Below are 25,916 nucleotides of genomic sequence, written 5' to 3' on the forward strand. Positions count from 1 at the left end.
AAGCTTAAATACACCAAACAAGAAGGAAAGGTAGAGCCAAGAGAAGTCAGGGGGCTGCAGGGAGGGTAACCAGGACTGCAACAGTGAATATACTCGAACATCTACATTTATGGTATGTGTGCACAACTGTACTATGTTCTTCGTGTTTCACTGTTGCAGTCATCACATTTGGGTTGATTCCCAAAGCTAAGGAAGGGAGGAGGAAGTTAGAGAGCATTAGGGCCAACTATTAAGCCCTGCAAGACTGCAGTGGCAAAGCCAACTCTGGATTTAGAAAAAATAGGCATGTAGTAATGCTTGGTGAAGGTATGTACAGAGCTCCAGGTAGCAGCTTCTAGGATGTCCCTGGTAGGGACTCTTCTGAGAAAGGCTGTAGAGGTAGATGCAGCCCTGGTGGAATGTGATCTTTTCCCCTGTGGGGTAGGTTTTCCATGGTGATTATAGCAGAAATGAATGCAATGGGCTATCCATTTAGACATGGCTTGCTTTGAAATGGCTTCCCCTCTGCCCCTGCAGCAAAGTCAACAAGCAGAATTTCAGATTTTCTGAGAGGCTTAGACCTGTCCAAATAAAATCTAAGTTGTCTGTGCACGTCCAGAGAGTGTAGTATTCGTTCTCTTTTGTTTTGTGTATTAGGGAAAAATGTAGGCAAATGGATGGACAGATTTAGGGCCACACTAGACACCACCTTGGGCAAAAAGGAAGGATTGGTCCTGAGAGAAACCCTGTCTGTATGGAAGATAATGAAGGGTTCCACTGCCATAAGGGCCTGTAATTCAGACACTCTTCTAGCTGAAGTGATGGCTAGAAGGAAGGCTGTTTTCCAAGAAAGGAATTTCAACTCTGCAGTTGCAGCTAGCTCAAAGGGAGGGAGAGTGAACTTTTCCAATACAAAGCTAAGGTCCCAGGCTGGAGTAGGGGCTCTCCTGGGAGGGTCTTACATTTTTGGCCCCTCTAAGGAACTGCTTTAGCAGGGGGTGAGAAAAGAGGGGTGGGCTCAGTATTATAATGTGCTGAAATGGCAGAGGCATGAATTTTATTTGACGAGAAGGATAGGCCCTTGTGGAGCATTTCTGTTAAGTACTGAAGTATATGAGATAAGCTGGGCACCATTGTGCCCATCACCCGAGTGTGGCTCCAGGAACAGTATCTTTTCCACTTTTCAGCATAGGATTTTCTAGTACTAAGCCTCCTTGCCTCCAGAATGACATCTAGCACCTGCTTATTGAGGGATGCTATTGGAGAGCTCAAGGAATTAGCCAAGCTGCAAGGTTCAGGGTTTGAAGCTGAGGGTGCAGAATCTGGCCCACCTGCTGGGACAGCAGGGAAGGGGTCTGAGGCAGGTGCCATGGTTCCAGTAGTGTCATACTGCGCAAGAGGGGGTACCAGTGCTGGAATGGCCAGTCTGGTGCAATCAGTATTGTCCTTAGCTTGTCCTGTTTGATCTTTTGCAGAACCTTCGAGAGGAGAGGCAGAGGGGGAAAGGCATAAACTGAGAGGCTTTCCCAGGTAAAGGACAGGGCATCCACTTTCCAGGCTTGACTGTGGGAAGTCCCTGTGCAGAAGTTTTCCAATTGGTAGTTTTGAGGGGAGGCAAACAGGTCTACCTCTGGAGTCCCCCACTTGCTCCTCAAAAGGTTGAATATTTTTGGTTCCAGTTTCCATTCGTTTGGGTCCATGAGATTTCAGCTTAGGTAGTCTGCCAGTGAATTTAGCTTGCCAGGCAGGAATTGAGCTTGCAGGTGCACTTGGTAGCTCAAGGCTGTGCTCCACAGAGCCATGGCTAATCTGCAGAGAGGGTACAAGTGGGTTCCCCCCTGCTTATGTACCACATAACTGTGGTGTTGTCTGTCTTTACCAATAATTGTTCTGGAAGGATGCGGTCTTTGAAGGCTGTCAGGGAATTCTGTACAGCTAGCATTTCTTTTTGGTTGATATGCAGGTGCATCTGTCTTGGGTTCCATTTGCCCTGAATGCACTGTCCTGCCAAGTGAGCCCTCATGCACAGTCTGATGTATCTGTTGTTAGGGTTTGGGTGGCAGGAGATAGAGTTAAAGGGAGCCCCTTGTTGTGGTAGCAGGCCTCTGCCCACCAAAGGAACTCTGTCTTTATACAAGGAATGATAGGAATCATTGATTCCAGGTCCTGAGAATGTTGATACCATTGTAGTTTCCTCATATGCAGTCTTGCATATGGAATTAGTAGAATGCAAGAGGCCATGAGCCCCAGGGCTAACAGAATTTTCCTTGCAGATAGCTGGGTCTTTGTGGCCAATAGTTTGAAGTAGGTTGTCAAATAAACTTGTTTCTCTGGAGAGAGGAAAGCCATCTGGGAAGTTGTGTTCAAGCTTGCTCCCAGGAATACAATCTGTTGGCCGGGTACTAGGTGAGATTTCTTTTCGTTTATGGTGTACCCCAGAGAGGTTAGAAGTTTCTTTACGAATGCCAGATGTTTTAATAGCAAGTCCTGACTTTCTGCCTGAATCAAACAATCGTTCAAGTATGGGTATATTTGAATTTTTCTCTGCCTGCAAAATGCAATGGCTGGAGCTAGACACTTTGTGAATACCCTGGGCGCAGTAGATAAGCCAAAGGGAAGTGCAAAGAACTGATGATGCATGGAGCCTGCCCTGAAGCGTAGGCATTTCCTGCAAGATTCTCTTATTGGAATGTGCAGGTTAGCTACCTTTAAGTCTAAGGTTGCCAACCAGGCATCTTTGCCTAGCATAGGAAGCAGCTGTTGAAGTGTTAGCATTTTGAATTTTGGAATTACCAAAAAGGTGTTTAGAATAGAGAGGTCCAGTATAGGACGCCAGGAGCTGTAGTTTCTGGGTAAAAACCTTATCCTCTTTCTTCTGCTGGGCCAGGTTGAATAGCCCCGATACTTAGAAGAGAGAGAACCTGCTGTTGGGCCTCTGCCCACTGATTTGGGGGGTAGGTCTGGTCAACCATTTGGGGTTGGTAGGGTGTGGAAATGGAGTCTGTATCCTTGGGAAACTATGTTCAAAACCCATTTGAACTGGGTAATGAGTTCCCAGTTTTTTGCATGCAGGGCGAGCTTTCCTCCTAAAGAAGCAGGCAGTAGAGCAGGGCTTGGAAGGGTTAAGTTTAAGTCATTGTGCCATTTTTCCAAAGGGGGTTGTCTTACTACTCCCTGCTTTGGAAGTGGGTGCCCCCCACTGATTAGGCCTGTGCGTAGCCTGAGACTGTAACCTAGGTGGTCTGCTGTTCCTGGGTTTGGACTGAGAAGGCATGGAAGAGACTGGAAAGGACCAATTCTTTGAAGGCCAACGTCTACTAAATCTGGGAGGCTGTACTTGCAGGAAATCTTTAACAGTTTGCACAGATTTTGCTTTTTCCTCCATCTTTTTTGAGGACTTCTTCTGCTTTGTTGACAAACAGGCAGTCTTGGTTTAAGGGAGCATCCAGTAATTTAGCTTTAACATGATCTGGCATGTTTTGCTCCTTAAGCCAAGCATGCCTTCTAAGTACAGACCCAGTGACAGCAGCCCTGCAAGTTGCTTCTAGAGAGTCAAAACCACATTGCAACGTATGTTTACCAACTTGTTCTGCAGAATGCATTACATCCTGTAATTCTTTGTGTTCAGCACAGTCAGGAATCAACATAATTTTTTGTTTAAGTAGTCCCACAATATGCTGCTGGTACTTTAACATATGAAACTGGAAATTTAAAGCCCTAATGGCCAAAGTAGCAGAAGTGTATACCTTCTTATCCCACCTGTACAAGGCTACAGAGTACCAAAGTAATTTGCTGCAAATATAGCCCGATGATGAATAGTTCAGGGGTTGAACAAGACACAAAACAGACAGCGAGGGATGTCGTGATCTGGGCCTAAGCAAGGAATGCAGTACGAATGAAAATCTTTGAGGTATCTGCTTTCCACAGGTAAGACAATTGTTAACTTTTACTGACATCGGTTGTAGCAAGAAAAAAGATACACAATTATCTTGCTTATCTTTTTTAAACTTTGGTTCTGAAACTCGAAAACAAAAATTTCAGGAGTCGGCAGACCGGCACTTGCGAACTGCTTCGGGCATCGCATGGTAAGAACGACTGATGTAATGGCGTCGGCTGCATGTTTTATACCACTGATGACCTGATGTCATGGAAGAGGAGACAGCATCCGACGCAGGAATCCAAGACTCTGGTATGCAGGCCGGCTGAGGGCTACCTGCAGGCAGATAACCCAAATGTGATGACCACAACAGTGAAACACGAAGAACATCTGTATTTATTTGTTTTCCACATTCCTTACCTTCTCATCTGGTCCTTCACTTTATATTATTTTTGTTTTTTGGCATATTCAGTTGCTGCCTGATTTTTATCTACCTCTGATTTGATTTCCATTTCTGCTTAATGCCGATACGCTTCTGTTAGGTTAAGCAGAGAAGTCATCTTAGATTTATCCTCCCCATGTTTCAAAACTTTCACTACATTTGGGTCTCATGAGGTCAGCAGATGTGTGGAGTCCCCCGACTGCAAATCTGTACATGTAATCAATTTCAAGGAGGCCCTTCCCTCCTTCGGAATGGGGAATATATAATCTTGGTATGCACTGATTTTTATAGATCTGGTGAGCATGAAGCATCCTTCTTGTTTTAATATCTAATCCATCCAATACGTTTTGGGACCAATTAATGACTCCAAAATTGTAAATTAGGGCAGGAATAGCAAATTGGTTTATAGCTTGGATTTTGTTCCTAGATGTCAACGTTGTTTTCAGGGTTAAGTCTTCTAAAATACTCCTTACTAAGTTTTATTCACATTTCCTCAAGTTTTATTGCTGATCCTTCAATTCCGAAATATTTATACACTCCCTCTTGCTCAAGTTTTACATCACATTCTTGCCCCAAACTGATGTTTTCCTGGTGCTCCAGTCTTCCTGCTTTAAAGGTTGCTTTTGCACATTTATCAAGGCTAAATGACATTCTAATATCATCTGAAAAAGTTTTGACAACCTCATCTGATGAGCTATACAGTTTTAAATCATCAGCAAAGAGAAAATGAGAAGTCTTTAGACTTTGTTTTCTAGGAGCCAAATTATAGTCATGGCCTAAGCTGTTAAGCAGACAGCTTAATGGTGTAAGGGCAAGGCAGAATAGCAACGGTGACAGAGTGTCACCCTGGAATATCCCCATTTGAATTTTTATCCCTGGCCTAATAATTTGTCCTTTATCATGGCTAAATTGCAAAGTGGTCTGCCATTGTTTCATGGTCACTATAATGTAGTCTTATCAGTGTAGGGTGTATCTTACACATTTTAAGCACTCTTTTATCCATTAATGTGGGATACTATCAAGTGTTTTTTTGCAGTTAATCCATACTATACTTAAATTCTTCCCCTCTTTACAGTTCTCAACTATGACTTTATTTAAGAACAAATGATCCTTTGTTCCATATGACATTCTTTTATTGCCCTTTTGTTCTACTACCATAATAGAGTTTTCTTCTAAATGACTATAACCTCTGTTGGCATCAATTCCCATGTACAGTTTACACATTGTCGGGAGGCAAGTTATTGATCTATAATTTATGGGGTAGCTTGCAGGTTCACTCTTAAGTAAGAACATTGTTTTACCTGTTGTTAACCAGGTTAGTGTCTGTTCAGGGTGTGCATATAAATAGTTCTTACTCATGGCTAAATCTTCATACAAAGATGATAACTCTTTTAACCAAAAGTTAGGTACTGCATCTGGGCCTGGGGTTTTCCGGTTAGAGGCTTTTCTCAACTTTGTTTCAATCTCTCTGGCTGTTACTTCATCCCATTTCATATCCTGTACCTTTAAACTTCTTATTCTTTCTTCTTCTTTTATCCATTTAGCATCTTTGTTGTGTTCCACAGGATCTTCATAGATACTTCTCCAAAATGCATCTATTTCTTCTTTTTTTGGCGGTCTTTCAATTCATTGTATCATGTTTCCCAGTTCTCTATAAAACTTTTTTGGGTCATTAATAAATTGCTTATTTTGTATTTTCCTTTATATTTATCTGTGTATCGTCTAATTTTTTCCACCTGTGCTGAAATTTTTAGTTTGTGGTTTGCGATAGTGCACGATAGATCGTGTTCTCTTCTGATATTGTGCATTGCTTTTATTACATCTATCTTTCTTAGTATTTTTGTTGATCTATTCCCTCTTCTATAGCCTTCTAACAGTGACACTTTTTGCCTTAGTTGCTTTATATTTTTCTCTATTCGATACTTCCATGCTGGTATTCGATCCCCCCCCCTTTCTTTCCCTCACTACTGTGTGTTCTTGTGGTAGAACTTTATCAGTTATTAATTTAGCAGCACAGTAACATATCCTGTTTACTTCTGTTATATCACATGGATCTCTATAGACAATCCTAATTACTGTGTTAATTTGTTTTATCAGCCTACTGACTTTTGGGGTTTTATTGACCTTCTGCAGTCTATTTCTTTCGTTGATCTTAATATATCTTCTTCTTCTTTTCCCGGTAAGGGGTCGCCACAGCGGATCACCTGTCTGCTCATGATTGGCAGTGGAGTTTTACAGTGTCGAGTTGCCAGCCCGGCGCTCAACCTTCCACAGAAGGCACACACACACACACACACACACACACACACACACACACACACACACACGCCTAGGGCCAATTTAGAGTGTCCAATCCACCTACAGCATGTCTTTGGGATGTGGGAGGAAACCGGAGCACCCGGAGGAAACCCACGCAACCACAGGAAGGACATGCAGACTCTGCACAGAAGACACCCCAGCCGAGGATCAAACCGGGATATCTCTCTTGCTGTGAGGTGACAACGCTAACCGCTGCACCACCACGGCCACCCGTTGATCTTAATATATCTATGTCCATTAAATCAAGCAACTCTTCCCTTGGTTCATTTTCTTCCAGACTGAGGGCACATCCTTTGTTTTCCATTTCTTCCAGGCATTCTATAGAAAGTTCTATAGCAACTTCCTATGGCACCTTCTCTTCAATTTCAGCCTGTGCCATCTGTTGGTCTGTCATATGGGAACTCAATGGCCTATCACTCATCAACATTAACTGCATCACAGTTTCCACAGTCTCTTGTTCCTTCCCTTGCTGTCTAGCTTCAGATGAAAGTTTATACTGGTTTCCTGTGGAAGGCTCCAAAATATGTTATAGGATCATAGGAAGTTACTAGGCTATTGGCCGTGAGGCCCTTAAGTCTAGCCAAGAGTTTAACCCATGTTTAGACGATCTTGACATGGCATCTGACCGACTGCTTCCTGTTCCACTGGTTTCCCCTTAATTTGGATATCCATTGCTCTATCCTGTTGCAGTGCTTTCTGAATTAGATTTTCTACACTGAATCCTTTACTTTGTAGGTGCTCCATAACCTCAAATTCTATTTCTTTAACTTCTCCATTACTAATCTCCTTTTCTACTTTTCCTCTTAGTCTTATTTTTTGTATTGTAAAGTTTTCCATGTCCAGATTCCTTTGCCTGTACTTCTCTTCAAATATCTTTGGTGCTGCTCTTTTTGTATTGGTTAGTTTTGCTTTCTCCTTTACATAAATATTACACCACATTAAAATCTCTTTTCCTTTCCCATGTCCATATTTCTTCTTCAGATGTCTGCTGACCTTCCTGCTGCTTATTCCGGGGACTCGTTTCATCATGCTTTGATGTAGTCTGTGTTAGATCTTCTACATTAAATTCTTCACTTCACAGGCACTCCATAACTTCAACTTCTGTTTCTTTAACTTCTGCTTTACTAATCTTCTTTTCTACATTTCATCTTTTTGATATAATAATTTTTTTATTATGAAATTTTCCATATCTGGATGCCTTTGCCTGTATTTCTATTCTAACATCTTTGACACTGCCTTGTCTATATTAATTTATTTGTCTTTCTCCTTTGCATAAATATTGCATCATGTCAAATCTCTCTATTTCCCATGTCCATATTTCCTTTTTATACTTTTCAAAAACATCTAGGTTTTGTTGTTTACATTTTCACACAGAGGCTTCTTTTTCCAAAAAAATCCAAACAAATTCCAAACAAATCAAAGTATCTTGATCTATACACGTGTTTTCAAAAATCTGTTGTATTGAGCACAAATTTTCATTTGAGGCTTCTGACAGTTTTTCCTGTGGAAGTATTTTCCTTTCCTCTAATTTATCTCTTAATCTTTTTGTATATCCTCTGTTTGGAAAGTCTGGGCTTTTTGCATAATAGTAACAATACATAATTTCTTTCTTATCCTCAATACTCCACTCTATCGTCTTTATGGCTCTTCTTTTGCATATGAGTTTTTGTGGACTGCTCCTTCTTTCTACAACAGGGGGGGCATCCTCCCCCTGAGCCTGGCTTCGTTGTAGGAATGTGACTGTGTGATAATCATTATGTTGACTACGAGTTTCTATGTAACTGTAGAGTTCGTCACTAGTATGAAATGGTCAACTGAAGGTGCAGTCAACAACTGATTATACACTTGCATGTGTATACATAAAGTTGGGAAGTGAGGAGGGACGGTCATCCACATAGTGGGTGCAGGGGGCTTACCCTTCTGCTCAAACAATTATTTGGTTCTATGCAGATACATTTCTCATCTGTTATATTCCTAATCAGTTCTGATAACAGTGTTTTTTTAAACAAGCACGCCTCAAATAGTAATAGGGGAAGCAAAATACAGTCACATGCTGTTTTGTGCAATTCCTTAGACAAGTCCAACACAGCAGTAATCAATTACTTTTATCTTTGTACAACAATGCAGTTAATTTGACCAGAGATATAATGAAACTGTCCTAAGTATGTAGATTATGTGCGCTGTACTGCTAAAATGAGACGAATGAAAATTCTAGTCTGTGGCCACCTGTGCCTATGCTGGGCACCAGAGACAGTCTGATGCAAATGGGATGCAGTAAATGTATTTACCTCAACAAAAAGACAGAGGTGAGATGATGTGATCACAAAGGCTAGAGCTGAGATTCTGCCAGGAACAATTTGAGCAACCCTAGGTAGGAATTTCTATAGACATTCTCTTATTACACATCACTGACAATGACCTTACCACAAACTTACCCTATGAAAAAGTACAGGATCCTGGAACTGTAAGCAGCATGCTTAATTTGCAGTCACACAAAACGTGCGTGGTCAGACAATGTGTAGCAGATTACATGAAATGGAGCACACTCACAGAAAGGGATCCAGGAATTGTAAGAAGCATAGTAAGAAACTAATGTGGTCAGACAATATGTGGCAAATTAAATGAAAGGGAGCACAGGCACAGAAAACCCTTAGAGACTGGAATTGTAGGACCTCATACATGTTACTGGCACCTTGTGAAAGACATTAGCAGCACCATTTCTCACCTTCTGGCACATTTGATACACAATGTCATGAATTTATACTTCACTTGAGTATGGCAGCTGTACCATTACTGAGAGAGCCTCAATAAATGTATTGCAGTGGCTATATTTCAGCTAACACTACAATGAAGTGCATTTTCCGTATGGCATGTAAGACTTTTTACAGCAGCATACAAAAGTCTAAAGTCATACAATAAAAGGCTTGACATTTTTGTAGTACAATAGCAAATGGACATTACCAAGCTTGTTGGGATAGTGTCAATATGTCAAGTGTCAGTGATCTGCTGTATGAAAAAAAGCACAACGCATATGAGATTAAATTGTGTAGTAGGAGAGTAACAATCCAACATAGATGATATGGGAAAGTGCAGACCTGCTGGAACAAAATGACACGAGATGAGCAAGAGCTATAAATGTAGCAGCAGATATTCATGAAGGTTTCCAGCAAAAGTTAAACATATGAAAAGTAGTGTAGATCAGCATTAATATCACCACATTAATATACATGACACATACATTCCATTAGATACTGATAATCATCCGTGAAAAGTTGTGAATAATATGTCACGTTTCATATTTCTTGGACATGATAGCAAGATTATAAGTGTGCAACTAACACATGCACAGTGTGGCAGTAAAAAACAACAGACAAAGTGTATTCTGTGTAAGATGTACACTGTGTGATTTACTAACTGCTGTTTATGCAAATTTAAGCCATATAAGACAACTTTTGTCATATTTGCTTCAACGATGCATTAGTAGACCTGGCACCAACTAAACTGTGGATGGTTGCTGGTCCCATGGCACACAGGGATGAAGCCCTGACTATGACCCAGAAAAGTAGTCTTCAACTAGTGACACAGATGCTGGAGGAAACAGGTGGGGAGGATATGACTAAGTGGTTGGTGCTAGCCCACATATCCTGGGAGAGGGAGGCAGCATTAGGCTGCTACATTAGCGCCATCTGCTGGAGAGTGGATGCACAGTGAAGTACATACTACCAACTCTACGGTCGTCATAAGCAGAAGTGCACATGCACTCCACGACAGGCAGCTATTGTGAAGCTTACAGTGCTGATGCAGGGGATTCAGTTATTGTCACCTGACCAAATTAATGATTTGGTCTTTTCCATCTAACTCTTGGCTTCTAAATAAGGGAGAGGGATGAAGAACTAAGGACCAAGGAACAAATGGGTCAAATGATGGACCCAAGCCTATGTCCTAGTTGGCAGGTGCCAGTGAGCTATCTAGGGAGGAAATAATGGGTTACAATACTCTCTCCATGCCTAGGATGGGCCCAGAATACCTCCCAGGAGGAGACTGGTGAGCTCCCCTAAGGGCCCAGTTCCCATTCCTCAGGAGAAGGAACAAATGGGTAGAGGGATTCTTCAGCAGTTCAAATGAGCAGGAGGGAAGAATATAAGTTTGGAATCATGCACTCAGAGGGTGGTAGTAAGGAAAACCAGCATGAAGGAGTAGGGTGACATGCAGACATCACAGAAAGAAGGTACAGTAGGATGCAAATCTTGAGTAATATGTACAAATGGATAAACCAGGGGAAAAAAACAGTAAAAACTCAGGAACCACATACTCTTTTTAGAAATAAATTCACCAACAAGCTTTCACAAAGATTCTTCTTCAGATTAATACATATATGAAAATTCCCATACCCATAAATATTCATCATGTCTCATGACTTCAGTTAAAATATGCTTTCTAAAATGTCTGGCTTTTAAGGCTTTTTATACTCACTTTTCCATTTAATCCTGGGACTCCTTAGCTCTAAGCATATTAATCTATTTATATACCCTATTCTCTGACTCTGTTTTAATATCACCTCTCCTTATAAGGTCATATATAAAACCAGTACAGCAAATTTAAAACAATGCTCCTCACTAATCTCCTTTATATGTTTATATAAAGCATTCATATTTATACACCTTCTAATATCTGAAAGGTGATCACTAATCCTTTCCTTTAACTTCCTTTTAGGAAGTGCAATTGTTGCGCCTTTCAAGGCTTAATACTAATGATGTAGACTTTAATATGCAGAAGGATGAATTATTAAATAGCCTAAGTGAAAGGAGTTACAGTATTATATCATTAAATAAACAACAGTCAAGAATGACGACTAAATTCCTATAAAGGGGGGTGCATACTCAATCTGTGTAGGCAAGCATTTTTCTTGACCTATTCCTTGAACACCCTTGTATTTAGTTCCCATTCTTCAACCGTGTAATATTAATATCTAAAAAGTTCAAGGCCACACTGCACTATAAAGTTTAGCAAAGAAAGCCAATAAAAAGCACAATGCTAACCTACTACATTCAAGTAAAAATTATTCTATTATACTTTACTAAACTCAATGATGTCAAGAAAAGCAACCCTACATGTAATCCTAACCACATTTACACTCTACTATAAATAACAACCTACCATTATATCCCCAAACAAACAAGCTCTAAATTTCAAAAATAAATACTTCTCCCCTTTCACAAATGACACCACTTTCCAGCATCACTGCAGCTATCCCTCCTAACAAATTGCAGTAACCCAAACATCAGATGCTTATATATATATATATCTATATATATATATATATATATATGGATTCCATTCACTTGGTCGAATTACACTTGGTCAAAAATGATTCCAAGCAGTTCACTTCACTGAAAGCTCACTTGACTGAAAGCTCACTTGGTTGAAAATGGAATATAGCCCCTGCCCCACTGCAGTGCAACCCTGGAGTGAGAATATTAAATAAGGGGGGTGTGGGGGGCTACGCCCCCCACATTATGCTAACAGTTTTTACTAAATATATACATATCAATGCATTTCTAATAGATATACCTTCTCATAACAGTGAATACATTAAAATTATGTGGGGGGCTACGGCCCCCACACTCCCCATTGTAGGGGGCTGTGCCCTCCCCCCCCCCCCTTATTTAATATTCTCATTCCAGGGTTGCACTGCAGTGAGGCAGGGGCTATATTCCATTTTCGACCAAGTGAGCTTTCAGTCAAGTGCAATGCCTGGAATCATTTTCGACCAAGTGTACGGAATCCATCTATATAGATTTTTTTTTTTCATTCCCTTTTGCAAAATTTCACAGTTACATACTAACTACTTCAAAAAATCCTCTCCTTCTCCATCAAATGTATACTAGTCATCTAAATCCTACTCTTAAGAAGCTATATGGAATCAATCCCTGACCCAAAGCACACTTCATTAAAACTCTCTCTATTGCCATGATTAGCACTTTAAATGAACTTAAACAGTACCACTCCTTCACAAAAACAAATAGCAGAAACACTTTTAATGCAAGACCAGGGAACAGATACAGCAGTGAAACCTTTTTCCTCTTTAAAGAAAAAGTAAACTTATGTATGTACCATAACGATAGATCCATGTTATTTGTCTCCATCTAATTCAACCTGCAGGTCTTCAGATTCAGCTCAGATCCAACACTGGCCAATTCCATAGTCTTCAGACTCTTTTGGCTTCACCCCCTTTACCCACAACTCCCCACTCCTCACCCCAATTCTCAGACCGAGTTTGCCCCTTGATGATCACGTTCAATATATCCACTAAAAAGGTTACCTAACCAAGGAGGATGTAGGCTTCCAAAGATAAGAAACAGACCACCTCCACTGTCTGGTCATCACAGAAGTGGAAAATTGCCATGTCAACCAAAGGCAGCAGAGAGACAGGAGGGGGGACTGAATCAGATGGAGACGTACAACACAAATACATAACTTCTGTATCTGATGTCTGCTCCATCTGACTTCAGCCTGCAGGATGGAGACCCCAACCATGAAAAATTCCTCAGGAGGAACTAAGGAAGGATATTCCGCAACACAGTGGAGCCAAAGGAAGCAATGGATTTAGATTGCATATCTTGCTTATAATGGGACATAAAAGTGTGGTGACCCAGCCAAGTAGCAGCTGCTCAAGTATCATCTACTGATACTCCAGAAAGGAAGGCTGTAGATGTAGCCATTGCCCTTGTTGAATAACCATAAGGCTTACATGGAAAAGTCTTCCCTTTCAAAGAATATTCAAACAAAATGCAATCTGACAACCACTTGGATAAATTCACTTTAGACACAGGCAAGCCCAGCCTAGACGTTGTAAAGGATACAAATAACTGACTGAATTTTATGAAAGCTTTGGTATGGTCCAAATAAAATCTTGGTTGCCTATGTACATCCAAACAATGCAAAAGGTATTCGCCTACATTGGGGAAATTAAGAAAAAACACAGGGAGATGAATAGAACTGTTAAGGTTATTCTCAGAGGCTATGTTTGGCAGAAAAGAAGGGTGTGTATGAAGAGAAACCCTGTCTTTATGGAACACCAAATAAGGAAGAGAAGAATCAAGAGCTTGCAACTCCAAAACCTTCTTGGCAGAAATAACTGCTACCAAAAACAAAGTTTAACAAGACAACAGCTTCATGTCAGAAGAAGCCGAAGGTTCAAATGGAGAGCCTGCAAGAATTTGCAAGACAAAAGGCAAATCCCAGGGAGGAAACAGATCCCAAACTGGGGAGCGTAGCAAAAAAGTACCCTTGAGGAATGACTAAGAAATCTTGAGGAGAAGCCACAGGCACATTATCCTTGCCAACATGAAAGTTGCAGAAAGCAGCCAAAAGATGGCACTTTAATCATAGAAAAACTTGAACCTAACTGAAACAACTCAGCGGGGAAATCCAAAATGGATTCCAAAGGGGTACAGTCCCCCAGATTCTGCCCTCATAACAAACCTTCTCCATTTACTGGAATAAGCTTTCCTAGTGGAATACTTTTGAGATGAGGACAATATGGGAACAACAGCCTGTGAAAGCTTGATATTTCTGGCCATTAAAGGAATTGGAGGAACCATGTGGTTAACTTGAGGGATTGTAGGTTGGGGAGGATTCAGACCTTCTGGATGAGAAATGAGATCCAGAATGGGATCCAGTACTCAGGATACTTCAAAAGAGGCCAAAGGAAAGGAAACCACACATGATGAGGTCAAGAAGGGGATAAGAGGATCACAGTAGTCTGCAGCGGGGTGCTATCTGAAGAAATGTTGTCATCAAAAGGACTGGAGGACAAGCATAAAGAAGTCTCAGGGGCCAAACAAACACCAGAACCTTCCTAAGTGACTATTCTGGAGGGGAAACTAGGGAGTAAAAGCTGATGCACTTGTTGTTGGACAGGGAGGGAGAATAAGTCACAACACAAAGTGTGCCAACTCAGAAAAATTCAAACTGCAACCTTTGGATTTAGGGACCACTCATGAGGCAGCAGAATGCTCCTGCTGAGGCTGTCGGACAGAAAGTTGGATTTTCCCAAGATGTGCATTGCCACCAGAAACCACTCAGAAGAATCGCCTTTGCCAAATTCTCATGGCATCCTGACAGAGAGGCTACGAACGTGTTCCCTCTGCTTATTGAGATACCAGACAAAAGACATGCTTGTCCATCTGTATTATAATCACACCTCTGGAAAGGGTGTCCTTAAAAGCCTGCAATACATGGAGAACTGCTCTAATCTCCAGAACACTGATGTTAATACAGGCCTCAACAGATGACCAAGACCCTTGAACCATCCTCCCTTCAAAATGTCTCCCCAGCCCAGGAGGAAGGCATCCATGATGACCATGGCCAAAGGAGATGGAAGAACAAAGTCTCACATTGGTTACTGAAGGAGACTGCAACCACCAATGAATTTGGTCAAGACACATCTTCATCAGCCATACTGGAAAGTCCATTGGATGAGTAATGAAAGAACATAATGAACAGCCAGAGACCACTGCAGGGCCCTCATAAGATATCTGGCTAAAGGAACTAACCTTACAGATCATGCCATAAGCTCTATAAGTTTCATAACTGCATAAACCGGAGGCTTGGAGGGTGCAAGCACTGACAAGACCTGAGCAAAAAGGCTGAAAACTCTGAAATTTGGAAGTCTGGAGATTTGATAGATCATATCCAGGTGACAACCTATGAATTCTAAAACCTGAACAGGCTAAAGTCTCATCTCAGGATAACTGACTGTAATGCCTAAATGGTCGTACAGATGAAGTAAGGTATCCCTGGTCATACTCAATGATGGTCTTTTGTAGGGTTGATGAGGAACAAATTGTCCAGGTATGGAAAGACTTGAAATCTCTGCAGCCAGAGCCAGGTTACGACCACTGTCATGCACTAGATAAACACCAAGGGAGCTGTGGTGAGGCCAAATGGCAAGGCCCTGAACTGGTAATAATTTTCCCCAGCCAGAACCACAGAAACATCTTGGAGCTCCTGCCTATCTTGATATGATAATGGGCATCCTTGAGGTCTTCTGTGTACATCCAATCATTCCTCCTCACCATCCAGAACTTGGTCTTTTTCACAAACTGATTTAAACTGCTTAAATCCAAAATTAACCTGAAATCCTTGCTCTTTTTTGGTACTAAAAAGAACCTGGAATAGACCCCAGATCCATGATGGTCTGGTGGGACCTCCTGGATGGTTTTATTTGCAAGCTGCTTGTGACAGCCTGTGCCAGTGGGCATGCAGTCTAAAGGGGTGGAAAGTCTGCGAGCTGCTTTTAACGAAAGTTTGGAAACTCTGAAAAGGGAATGTAATAACCTGTGGATACGACTCTTAACACCTATGTGTCTGATGTGATGGCTTCCTAAGCTTTTGGGTGAAGAGCCAAACAACCTCAGACTTTCTTCAGAGTAGAACAGTTGGGCAACCCTTTAGAGTTGTTGAAAGGGCCCACCGGAGAAATCCCCAAAGAAACCCTGATTCTGTGGACCACACCTACCCATCATGATTAGCCCCCCCCCCCCATCCACTGGAGGAAGACAGTTACAATTTTCTGAAGAAGAGATACTTACCCCCCCCCTTCTTCCTTGAAAAGATCCATTAAGGGTGGCAAAGCACACTCCAAGGGTGGATAGCATCTTCCCATCTTGGTCCTCATTAGCGTATCCTTAACTTTCTGTCCAAACAAGGAAGATCTATTGGAACAGGTGCTTGACAAAAGATGCCTTAAGCAATCCACAAAGTTACACAAATGCATCAAAGCATGGTGCCACATGGCAATATTGAAGTCAGCTGCTCGAGATGCTCCATCAGTCATGTTTGAAATCAGCCTCATGGAAACATTAGCAATGGAAAGCAGGGTGCACAACTGAATCTTCAGCATCTTCTGAATCTCTGAAGACTGCTGCATCTTGAGATTTCTTGACACTTCAGACAGCAAGTCACATAGATGTTTTGTCAAGTGTGATGGGTAATTAAGAGCTCTCTGTGCAAAAGTGGACAAGGCACAGAAGTGCTTCCCTAAATGATCCAAAGCCTTCTGCCTTCATTTCTGCTATAAGCACCATGGAAAACCTACCCCACAGGGGGTAAGATCACATTCCACCAGGGCTGCATCTACCTCTACAGCCTTTTTCAGAGGAGTCCCTACCAGGGACATCCTAGAAGCTGCTACCTGGAGTTCTGTACATACCTTCACCAAGCATTACCACATGCCCATTTTTTCTAAATCCAGGGCTGGTTTTGCCACTGCAGTCTTGCAGGGCTTAATTGCTGGCCCTAATGCTCTCCTCCTTTCCTTAGCTTTGGGAATCAACCCAAATGTGATGACTGCAACAGTGAAACGTGAAAAACATACTACAGTTGTGTACACTTACCATACCATAAATGTAGATGTTCGAGTGTATTCACTGTTGCAGTCCTGGTTACCCTCCCTCCAGCCCCCTGACTTCTCTTGACTTTACCTTTCCTTCTTGTTTGGTGTATTTAAGCTTTCTGGTGTATTTGCTTTTTGATGGAGATGTACCATAACATATAATAACTTCCCATAGTGAGGGCACCTGACATCTGGGGTAAGAAAAACTGATGTAATGGCATCAGCTGCATGTTGTTATACCCCTGACGACCTGACGTCATGGAAGAAGAGACAGCATCCGACACAGGAATCCAAGACTCTGATATTCAGGCCGGCTGAGGGCTACCTGCAGGCAAATAACACAAACGTGATGACTGCAGCAGTGAAACAAGAAGAACATCCGCATTGACTGCTAGACCCTTACTCCAATGTGGTCGTTCCAGGGGTGGGTGGGGAAGTGAGGATCTTATTTGGCTTCTTGGGAACAGGCTCTACCATGGCCCAGTCTCTGTGCTGGTGAAGTAGTCCCAATAAGTCACCAAAAGAGGTGGTCACCAAAAGAGGTGTCATCTCACGGAGACTTACGGGAACCTTCTCCTTCCTCGAGGTCAGTATCCTCAGTGAGAGACTCATCCAGGGAGTCAAGGTGTTTCTTCTTACACTTTCTCTTCCCTGAAACTTTCCACTCAAATAAAGGTATGGAGGAAGAATTGGGAAGCACTGCCATGGGGACAGGATCATGGTCCACTGGCACAGGCTATCCCAGTAGCAGACTGATGACTGCTCACAGGCACTGATGAGAAAGAGGTAGGGACACTGGCTGGAGAAACACAACCCTTCTCCTAAGGAGGAGAACATCCTGGCTGTAACTGAAAGCTGAACAGGAAGCTGGCCTCTTGAGGTCAATGGTCCCAGCACACAAAGGTACCAGAGACAACCCAGATCCGGGAATCATCACACCTAGCCCTGACACTGAGATCCACACTGAGCTGTCCAAAGCTGAATCCCCAAGTGGAAGAGGTGATCCCGAAGCAGGGACAGTCATCCACAACCGGGAAATCCAGACTTCAACGCCATGGCTCCAAGGTCCCGATGGCCCAGAAGTCAAAGAAACCAAGAAATGAGTCAAAGCCAAAGATGGTTAAGCTGTCGAATCCGACTTGGAGATTGGGAAGGTAGCCAAGTCAGATCCAAAGGGGCAGAGGGAAGAAACCAAAAGGATGAAGCAAATAGTCTTAGCACTGGACTTAGTCTCAAGAGGATAAGGCCTAATTGCATCTCTGTCTGCAAAAAAGACCTCATCAGCTGCTCCAAATCAGAAGTTTTAATATTGCTCACCAACCTCGATGACCAGACAATGCCACCAATGGGGGGCTTCGATGATCGTTTAGAAGAAGCTGACCCCATCTGCTGGTTCCAAACAGGAGAGGCTCAGAAATGGGTCAGGGAAGGTGAGAACTTCAGCAACTGCTCTCATAGAGTGGAAGGCGTAAAGGGGAAAGCTAATCTACCAGAAGGGGGCCTTTTGAGCAGGAAGGAGTTTGGAAGGCTCGGAGCTGGAGCCAGTTGTCAGTATCAATGAAGATACGTCTCCAAGAGGATGCAGCCGATACTGGCACCAGGGCAGGAAAAAGGTCCAGTGAGCCTGAGGAGGAAGGACCAGGGACAGGGGAAGAAGAGGATCTCTTCTAATCACCTTTTGAAGATCTGGAGTCCCATGGGTGGTGATTCTCAGACCCGACCTTTGGAACGGAGATAGAAGCCATAGAAGGAGCAGAAGGGCAGTCAGAAGGAAAAGTCCTTTGAGGACCAACTTGGCCCTATGCTTACTGATGGCTCTGGTCCTGAAGCCCTCGCAGATCGAGCACCTGGAATCCAGGTGGAATGTTCCCAGGTAATACACTCAATTTAAATGCATGTCCTGTGAAGGCAACTTGTGCCCACAGGCCACATAGCTTTTAAACCCCTTATCCATGCCAAATGCATGATAGAAAAAAACAACCTACTATACTAAAAATCCTAACAAAAAGAAACAATAAACTAAGCCTAAATAATAATAATAATAATAATAATAATAATAGATTTATCAATCAGAGACTCCCTATGCTGTGGAATAAAATCCCGGTCCATGTGAGGCAGAGCACCTCGCTAGCTCTGTTCAAGAGAAATCTTGACCTGTGGATGGGAGATCGTAGGTTTACCCCGGGAATCATCTCTGTGTCACTGCTGGGCAGAGGCACAACAAACTAATGGGTACAGTATTTTTTCATATAAGGGGTGGCGTAAGCCACAAAACTTTGGGCTAGGCTTATCAATGCCTTAGGGCAGATAGCCTAGTATAAACCTATGAACCTAAGTCCAAGGAAGAAATTACAAAGTTAGTTAAAAAGCTAGAAGTCCTAATGGATGACAAAGAAATATTCAGCACAGCCAACAAACCAACCTACCTACCTACCCTATCTAACTAAGACAAAGACAAAACTAAAACTGAATTTTAGGGTAAGGGATAGCACAAAATCTCAACAAAAGGCACTACACTGGAGGTACCTGTAAAGAAAACACTGAGAAGAGCCAAGATCGAGTTCTTAACTGGAACGGTGCCAAACTATATCTGGGAATTGGGGGTGAGGAGTAAGGAGTAAGGAGTTGTGGATAAGGGAAGTGGAGCCAAGCGAGTTCAAAGTATATGGAAGTGGCCGGTGTTAGCTCCAAGTTGGATCCCAAAGACCCACATGTTGAAGCCAGATGGAGCACACAACAATCTCACAACCAAAGCTCCTCATGTGATGACCATGATCCAATCAGAACCACATTCACTTTGCACCTTAGCAACCACTCCCCATTAACAAGAATAATTGCATACATTCACCCTCTTGCCAACCTCCACAATTTAAAACACTGAACCCTGACACACTTGAAAGTAGCAGTCCATATACAAACCTACTCATCTTGTGCAACTTCAATATGAATCACCTTATTCCCAAGAAATCTGACATTACTGATTTCTTACCAACCTCAGCTTGTTCTAACGTACTCAACACTTAACCATACCAAACCTTCACTCAAGAAATCACACTTTCCTGGACATTATCATCACTAAAGAATCCTATGTTATCCACAATGTTAACATCCTACCTCCTTCAATAAGTTACTATCTCCTTTAACATCATACTCCCATGATTTTAACACCTTTATTGAAGTATCACTTGTGACATAGGCAAATGTACATTTATATAAAAGCAACCCAATTGTTTTAACAAGTTCACATTTACAAACATTATACTTCACATATATCGCTACATAGGGTCTATATTATGCCGTCGAAAATCCTTTCCACCAAACACCACTCTGTCAGTACATATTCATCGAAATTCACTTCTGCGACTTGTTGAATACTTAAAGGGCAAACAAATACTTGCCCCACAACCCAACAGACCTAAATCTACCTCAACCAAACCCACCCATGTGGGGGCTGCTCCCCCCAACTAAATATACCAACTCAGAGATCGCAGTACCCTGGACAAAAGGGCAAAATTGTGTAGTTGGCCAACTACGTCTTTGCCCTTTAAGTATTCAGCGAATTGAGGAAGTGAATTTTGCTGAATACGTGTTGACGGAGTGGTATTCTGTGGAAAGTTTTCGGCGGCATAATATAGACCTGCTATATATCATATAATCTAAGCAACTTTACACAAATTATTCAATCCCTACCTTTTTTTTTTTTTTTTTTTTAAAGAAACATCTTTATTAAACCATCACTTATGACATAGGCAATCACATTTACACAAATGAAAACAAAGTACACCGACACAATCCTAGCTGCAAGCATTTTACATCACAAACCATACTGACACACTCCCTGTTGCAAACATTATACAATCACTTATAATCTACCCAATCATTTTCAAACACTACATAGCTCATTTAAGTCCTGCCTTCTTTTAAACCTCATTTCTCCCGTATGTATTGTTCCCACAATTTCTATTTTTTTCTTATGTAGTTTGCTCCTACCCTTTTCTAAATATCTCAATTCCAGTTGTTTTACCTCTTTTATTAACTTCACTACTTCTAGTATAGATGGTTTAAATTTTGACTTCCATTTTCTAGTAATTGCTTTATTAGCAGCCACCATAATTAGACATAACAAGTCTTTAGAATATCTAGGCAATTCCGATTATGTTATCATAGCTCAAAAAAAATCATCTCCCTCATCACACCAATCTGTTTACCCAGCATTTTAGACAATCCATCTGGCAGTGAATCCTTAAATTCCACAAACTCACCACACTCCCAGAAAATATGTTCCCAATTACATCTTTCTTCTCTGTCACACCGCCAACATTTGCTGCCTGTCTGAGGAAAATTTCTCTGGAGTCTACCTGAGGTAGAAAAATATCTATGTAAGCACTTCCAAGCAAAAATCCTACATCTTCTAGATTTTGTTGCATATTTGGGAGACATACATATATCATCCCATTGTTTCTTTGTGAATTGCTTATTCAGTCTCTCTTCCCAATCCTTTCTAATCTCCTCTAATCGATTCTTATAGTTATCCTGCAATATTTTGTATGCTCTACTAATTATTCCTTTTTAATGGCAGTTTCTGTTCTACATTCTACTAAAAACTCTAACAGTCTTTCATTTAGGACCCCTTTATTTCTTTCTCTTGGCCTATACTCTGATATATTTGCATTATATTTAGAACCACTGGCATAGTCCCGTGATTAAACCACCACCCTTGCTTTGTACTTTCCACTCAAACACTTAATAGTTTGTCCAGAAGTTGAAGCAAAATCTTTCTCAAATGCATTGGGAAGAATTCTCAAATCTCAATGACCCAGAAATATTAACTACTTTAGTGACCTACCTACTCATTTCACTTCAAGGCACATGCTTCTTTTGATCTTTAGACTATAAAAATATACAATAAATGGTTAACAAAGGAACTCAAATCACTCCATAAACATAGGGAAGCTGCTTGGAGGACAAGAATAAAATATTCATCCAAAGAAACAGCACTCTGACACGCACTTTAGCTAAGAAAGCCATCATGGGGCACAAATCTAACTCGGATACAAGCTTTCAGAATGCCATAAACTACAACCAAAGGGAATTTTGGAATACAATACACAAGATAATGTTAAAACATCCTCAGAACAACTCACACCTTCTGACTTCCTAAGGAAATTTCCATCCATCTTTCCAAACTGCTCTATGCCTACAGTTACTGTACCTCAATTGCCGATCATAACTGTACCTCAGACAATCCCAATTCTATTTTAAAATAATAAAAAACAAATAAATAGAAGAGCCATTGACAATATGCCCATAGATGCCGACCACCTGGAACAGACAACCTCAGCCCCTGGATCATTTAATTAGCAAAAGATTACAATCTACCAACCCCAACACCTGCACAATTTATATCTCACCAGAAATACAACTGCTTCAATTTGGAAATACGTCAGAGATGAGTCAGTCCCCATAACAAAATAAAGCTACCGATGCCAATGACTTTAGACATCTCAGTCCTGTCAACGACTGGAAAAAATTTTAGAAAAACTTAACAACCAGTAAGGAAACCACATAAAAACTTGCAAACATTTAGTTACCAACAGCACTAGCTTTGGTCTAGAAGTGCCATGACCCCTCCAACATACTTTCACAGACATCCTAATTTTCAGAGATAAAGCACTAATAACTGGCATAATCTTTGTTTACTACACAAATGCTCTTGACACTGTCAATCACCCTCTCCTACTATACTCCCCAACTACAACCAGCTTCAGTCCAGATGCTGCCTTATAATTTAAAGATTTTCTGTCTTGGAGACACTTCAAGGTAAGGGTTAGACCTACATCCTCTCCTGTAGCTCACATCTATAAGGTTGCCTCACAAAACTCAAGACTTTCTCTTGTTTTCTTTTCTCAGTCAAAAACTTCCCTTGGGACACCCCTCCTCTGGCTCACTTCTAATGAGTACAGCTGATATGGTCATCTAGATACAGCCCCACTCCTGCCATCATAAAAGAGCAGCTTGAACTTGACTTGATCTCCCTAATTAACTGGCCAACCAGATACATCTAACACTCAACATCAATATTAAAAAACACAGTGCTCTTCACAACTCTATCAAAAGTCTCCAAATTCTACATCTCCTGGTCCATCTCTCGAAACCAAAACCAGCTGCTGGAAAAAGTGCCATACTACAGATACCATGGATTCTAACTAGACCCTTCTCAACTTCCAGTATTAAATTCAAGTTACTAAAGCAAAAGTTAATAAAGTATTATGCTGGTCCAGGAAAATTTCCCACTTTCTCTCTCCAGAAGTTAGGGCAGGAATATTTATTTTTATTTTATTGTTTGTTTACCAGGATAGTCCACTGGGCTGAGAAGAGTCCATTTTCAAAGGAGTCCTGGGGAGAAAAGCTCCATAAAAAGACAATTATAGAATGTTACAAATCATACGCAACTAAGTGTTAAAAGTTACAATCTGCAAAAGGAATTACAAAAATTAGAAGTTATGTACCTACCATAACGTTCCATGTTAGTTGTCTTCTCTCGCTTTCCTTTCTTGCTGGATGGGTTCGGAGCCGATCCTCGGCTCTGACTCGGCACTTGCTAAGCTCGAGAGCTAATTTTACCAGCTCGAGGCAACCCTATATCCCATGATGCAAGGCGTGACTACCCCAGATCTCGTTTGGTAGCTATGAAAAAACCCTGCCAGTAACCTTCTTCCCAGAAAGGAAGAAGAGGAACTAAATGTGGAAAGAAAACAAAGCAAATAACCACTAGAGAGTAGTGACACTTCCTACTGGGAGCCCATAGAAAGAATGAACCGTACCCAGAGTACAATTTCAAGGTCTGTCCAGGCTAGGGGGAAGGAGGGAAGGACGCAAGAAAGAAGGCGAGAGAAGACAACTAACATGGAACGTTATGGTAGGTACATAACTTCTAAATGTTAAGTTGTCAAACTCGCCTTCATTCTTGCTGGATGGGACCGCGTCCCTAGCACCTCTATCCTGGGTGGCTCAATGGAACAGACTCTTGAGAACTGTGGAACCAAAACTAGCCCTGTCCCTGGAGGCCAAGTCCAATTTGTAATGAGAGACAAAGGTGTGAGGAGTGGCCCAAGTGGCTGCCGCACAAATGGTGTCAATAGGTAGCCTATCCTGAAATGCTGTGGAAGTGGCTAGGCGCCTGGTAGAATGTGCGTTTGGTTTCGCGGGCAGTTGCTTGCCCCTAAGGAGATAAACATGAGAAATGATAGAAGACAGCCATCTGGATAAGGTCACCTTGGAGACCGAAAGACCTTTCCTGTTTTCTGCATAAGAAACAGTTGATCAGATTTGCTCAATTGTTTAGTTCTGTCCAAGTAATATCTGAGTTGGCGATGGACATCCAAACAATGAAGTTTCTGTTCAGCTTTGTCCGAATAGTTAGGGAAAAAAACTGGCAAATCAATAGATTGGTTAATATTCGTCTGGGAAGCAACCTTGGGCAAAAAAGATGGATTAGTTCTTAAAGATACTCTATCTTTGTGGAAAACTAAGTATGGGGGACGGACACAGAGAGCATGTAGTTCAGACACCCTCCTGGATGAAGTAACAGCAACCAGAAAAATTGTCTTCCAGGAAAGAAATTTTAATGAGCATGTAGCAGCCGGTTCAAAGGGGGGTAGAATCAAGGATGCCAGCATTAAATTCAGGTCCCATTGCGGAGGGGGATCTTTGATTGGAGGTTTCAGGAGAAAGATCCCTCTAAGAAAGGCTTTGCAAAGCTTGTGAGACATTAAGTTTTGATCCGCTAAGCCAACATGAAAATTTGAGATTGCTGCCAGCTGGACCTTAACTGTAGAGGAAGAAGAACCCGATTGAAAAATCTCAGCTAGGAAGTCCAAGATTGACTGCACTGGAGCAGTAAAGGGATCTATGTCTCAAGACTTTGCCCAGAAGGAAAAACGTTGCCATTTACTAGTATAAATCCTTCTGGTAGAGGACTTTAGAGAAGCTACTATGATATCTCACATGGATTAGAAATCATAGGGAGCCTGGCTAAGGAAGGAAGTGGAGCAACCAAGCAGTGAGGTTGAGAGAATGAATGGCCTGGTGCAGACGACCCGAATGGTGGGTCAGAAGATCTGGAACTGGATCCAGACGCCAAGGCTGAATCAAGAGATGACGATGTAGGGACGGAAACCAAATTTGTCGAGGCCAGTAAGGTGCAATGAAAATCAACTTGGCTCTCAATACGGTAGCTTTCTGAATCACTTGAGGTATCAGCGGGAATGGAGGAAAGGCATAAAGAAGTCCCCGGGGCCAATCCTGGGTTAGAGCGTCTCTGCGGGGATGGCCTGGTAGTGGAAAGAGGGAGAAGAAGTCTGGGCATTTGCTGTTTTGGGGTGTAGCAAAAAGGTCGCAGCAAGGGACGCCCCACTTCTGAAATATCTCGTCCACTACCGATTGTTTGAGAGACCACTCGTGTGGCATGAGAATAGCTCTGCTCAGCCTGTCCGCTAAGAGGTTGGATTTCCCGGGGATATGCGTTGCTATCAGAAACTGATGAGAGGAGATTGCCCATTGCCAAAGTCTGAGAGCTTCTCGACACAGTGGATAGGACCTGGTCCAGCCCTGCTTGTTGATATACCAGACTACGGACATGTTGTCCGTCTGAACTGCAATAGTCCCTAAAGGAAGAAAGTCACTGAGGGCTTGCAATGTTAAAAGCACTGCTCTCATCTCTAGGACATTTATGTGCAGATGGTATTCTATGGGTTGCCAAGTCCCATGGACCATCCTGCCCTGATAATGCCCCCCCCACCCGATCAGAGAGGCATCCGAAGTGACTGTGGCAACCGGGACTGGGGGAACAAACAGTCGGCCCTAATGGAGTTGCGGAGAAGACATCCACCAGGTTAGGT

Source organism: Protopterus annectens, chromosome 11.part0 (assembly GCF_019279795.1).
Source record: "Protopterus annectens isolate FY-2018-M chromosome 11.part0, PAN1.0, whole genome shotgun sequence".
NCBI lineage: Eukaryota > Metazoa > Chordata > Ceratodontiformes > Protopteridae > Protopterus > Protopterus annectens.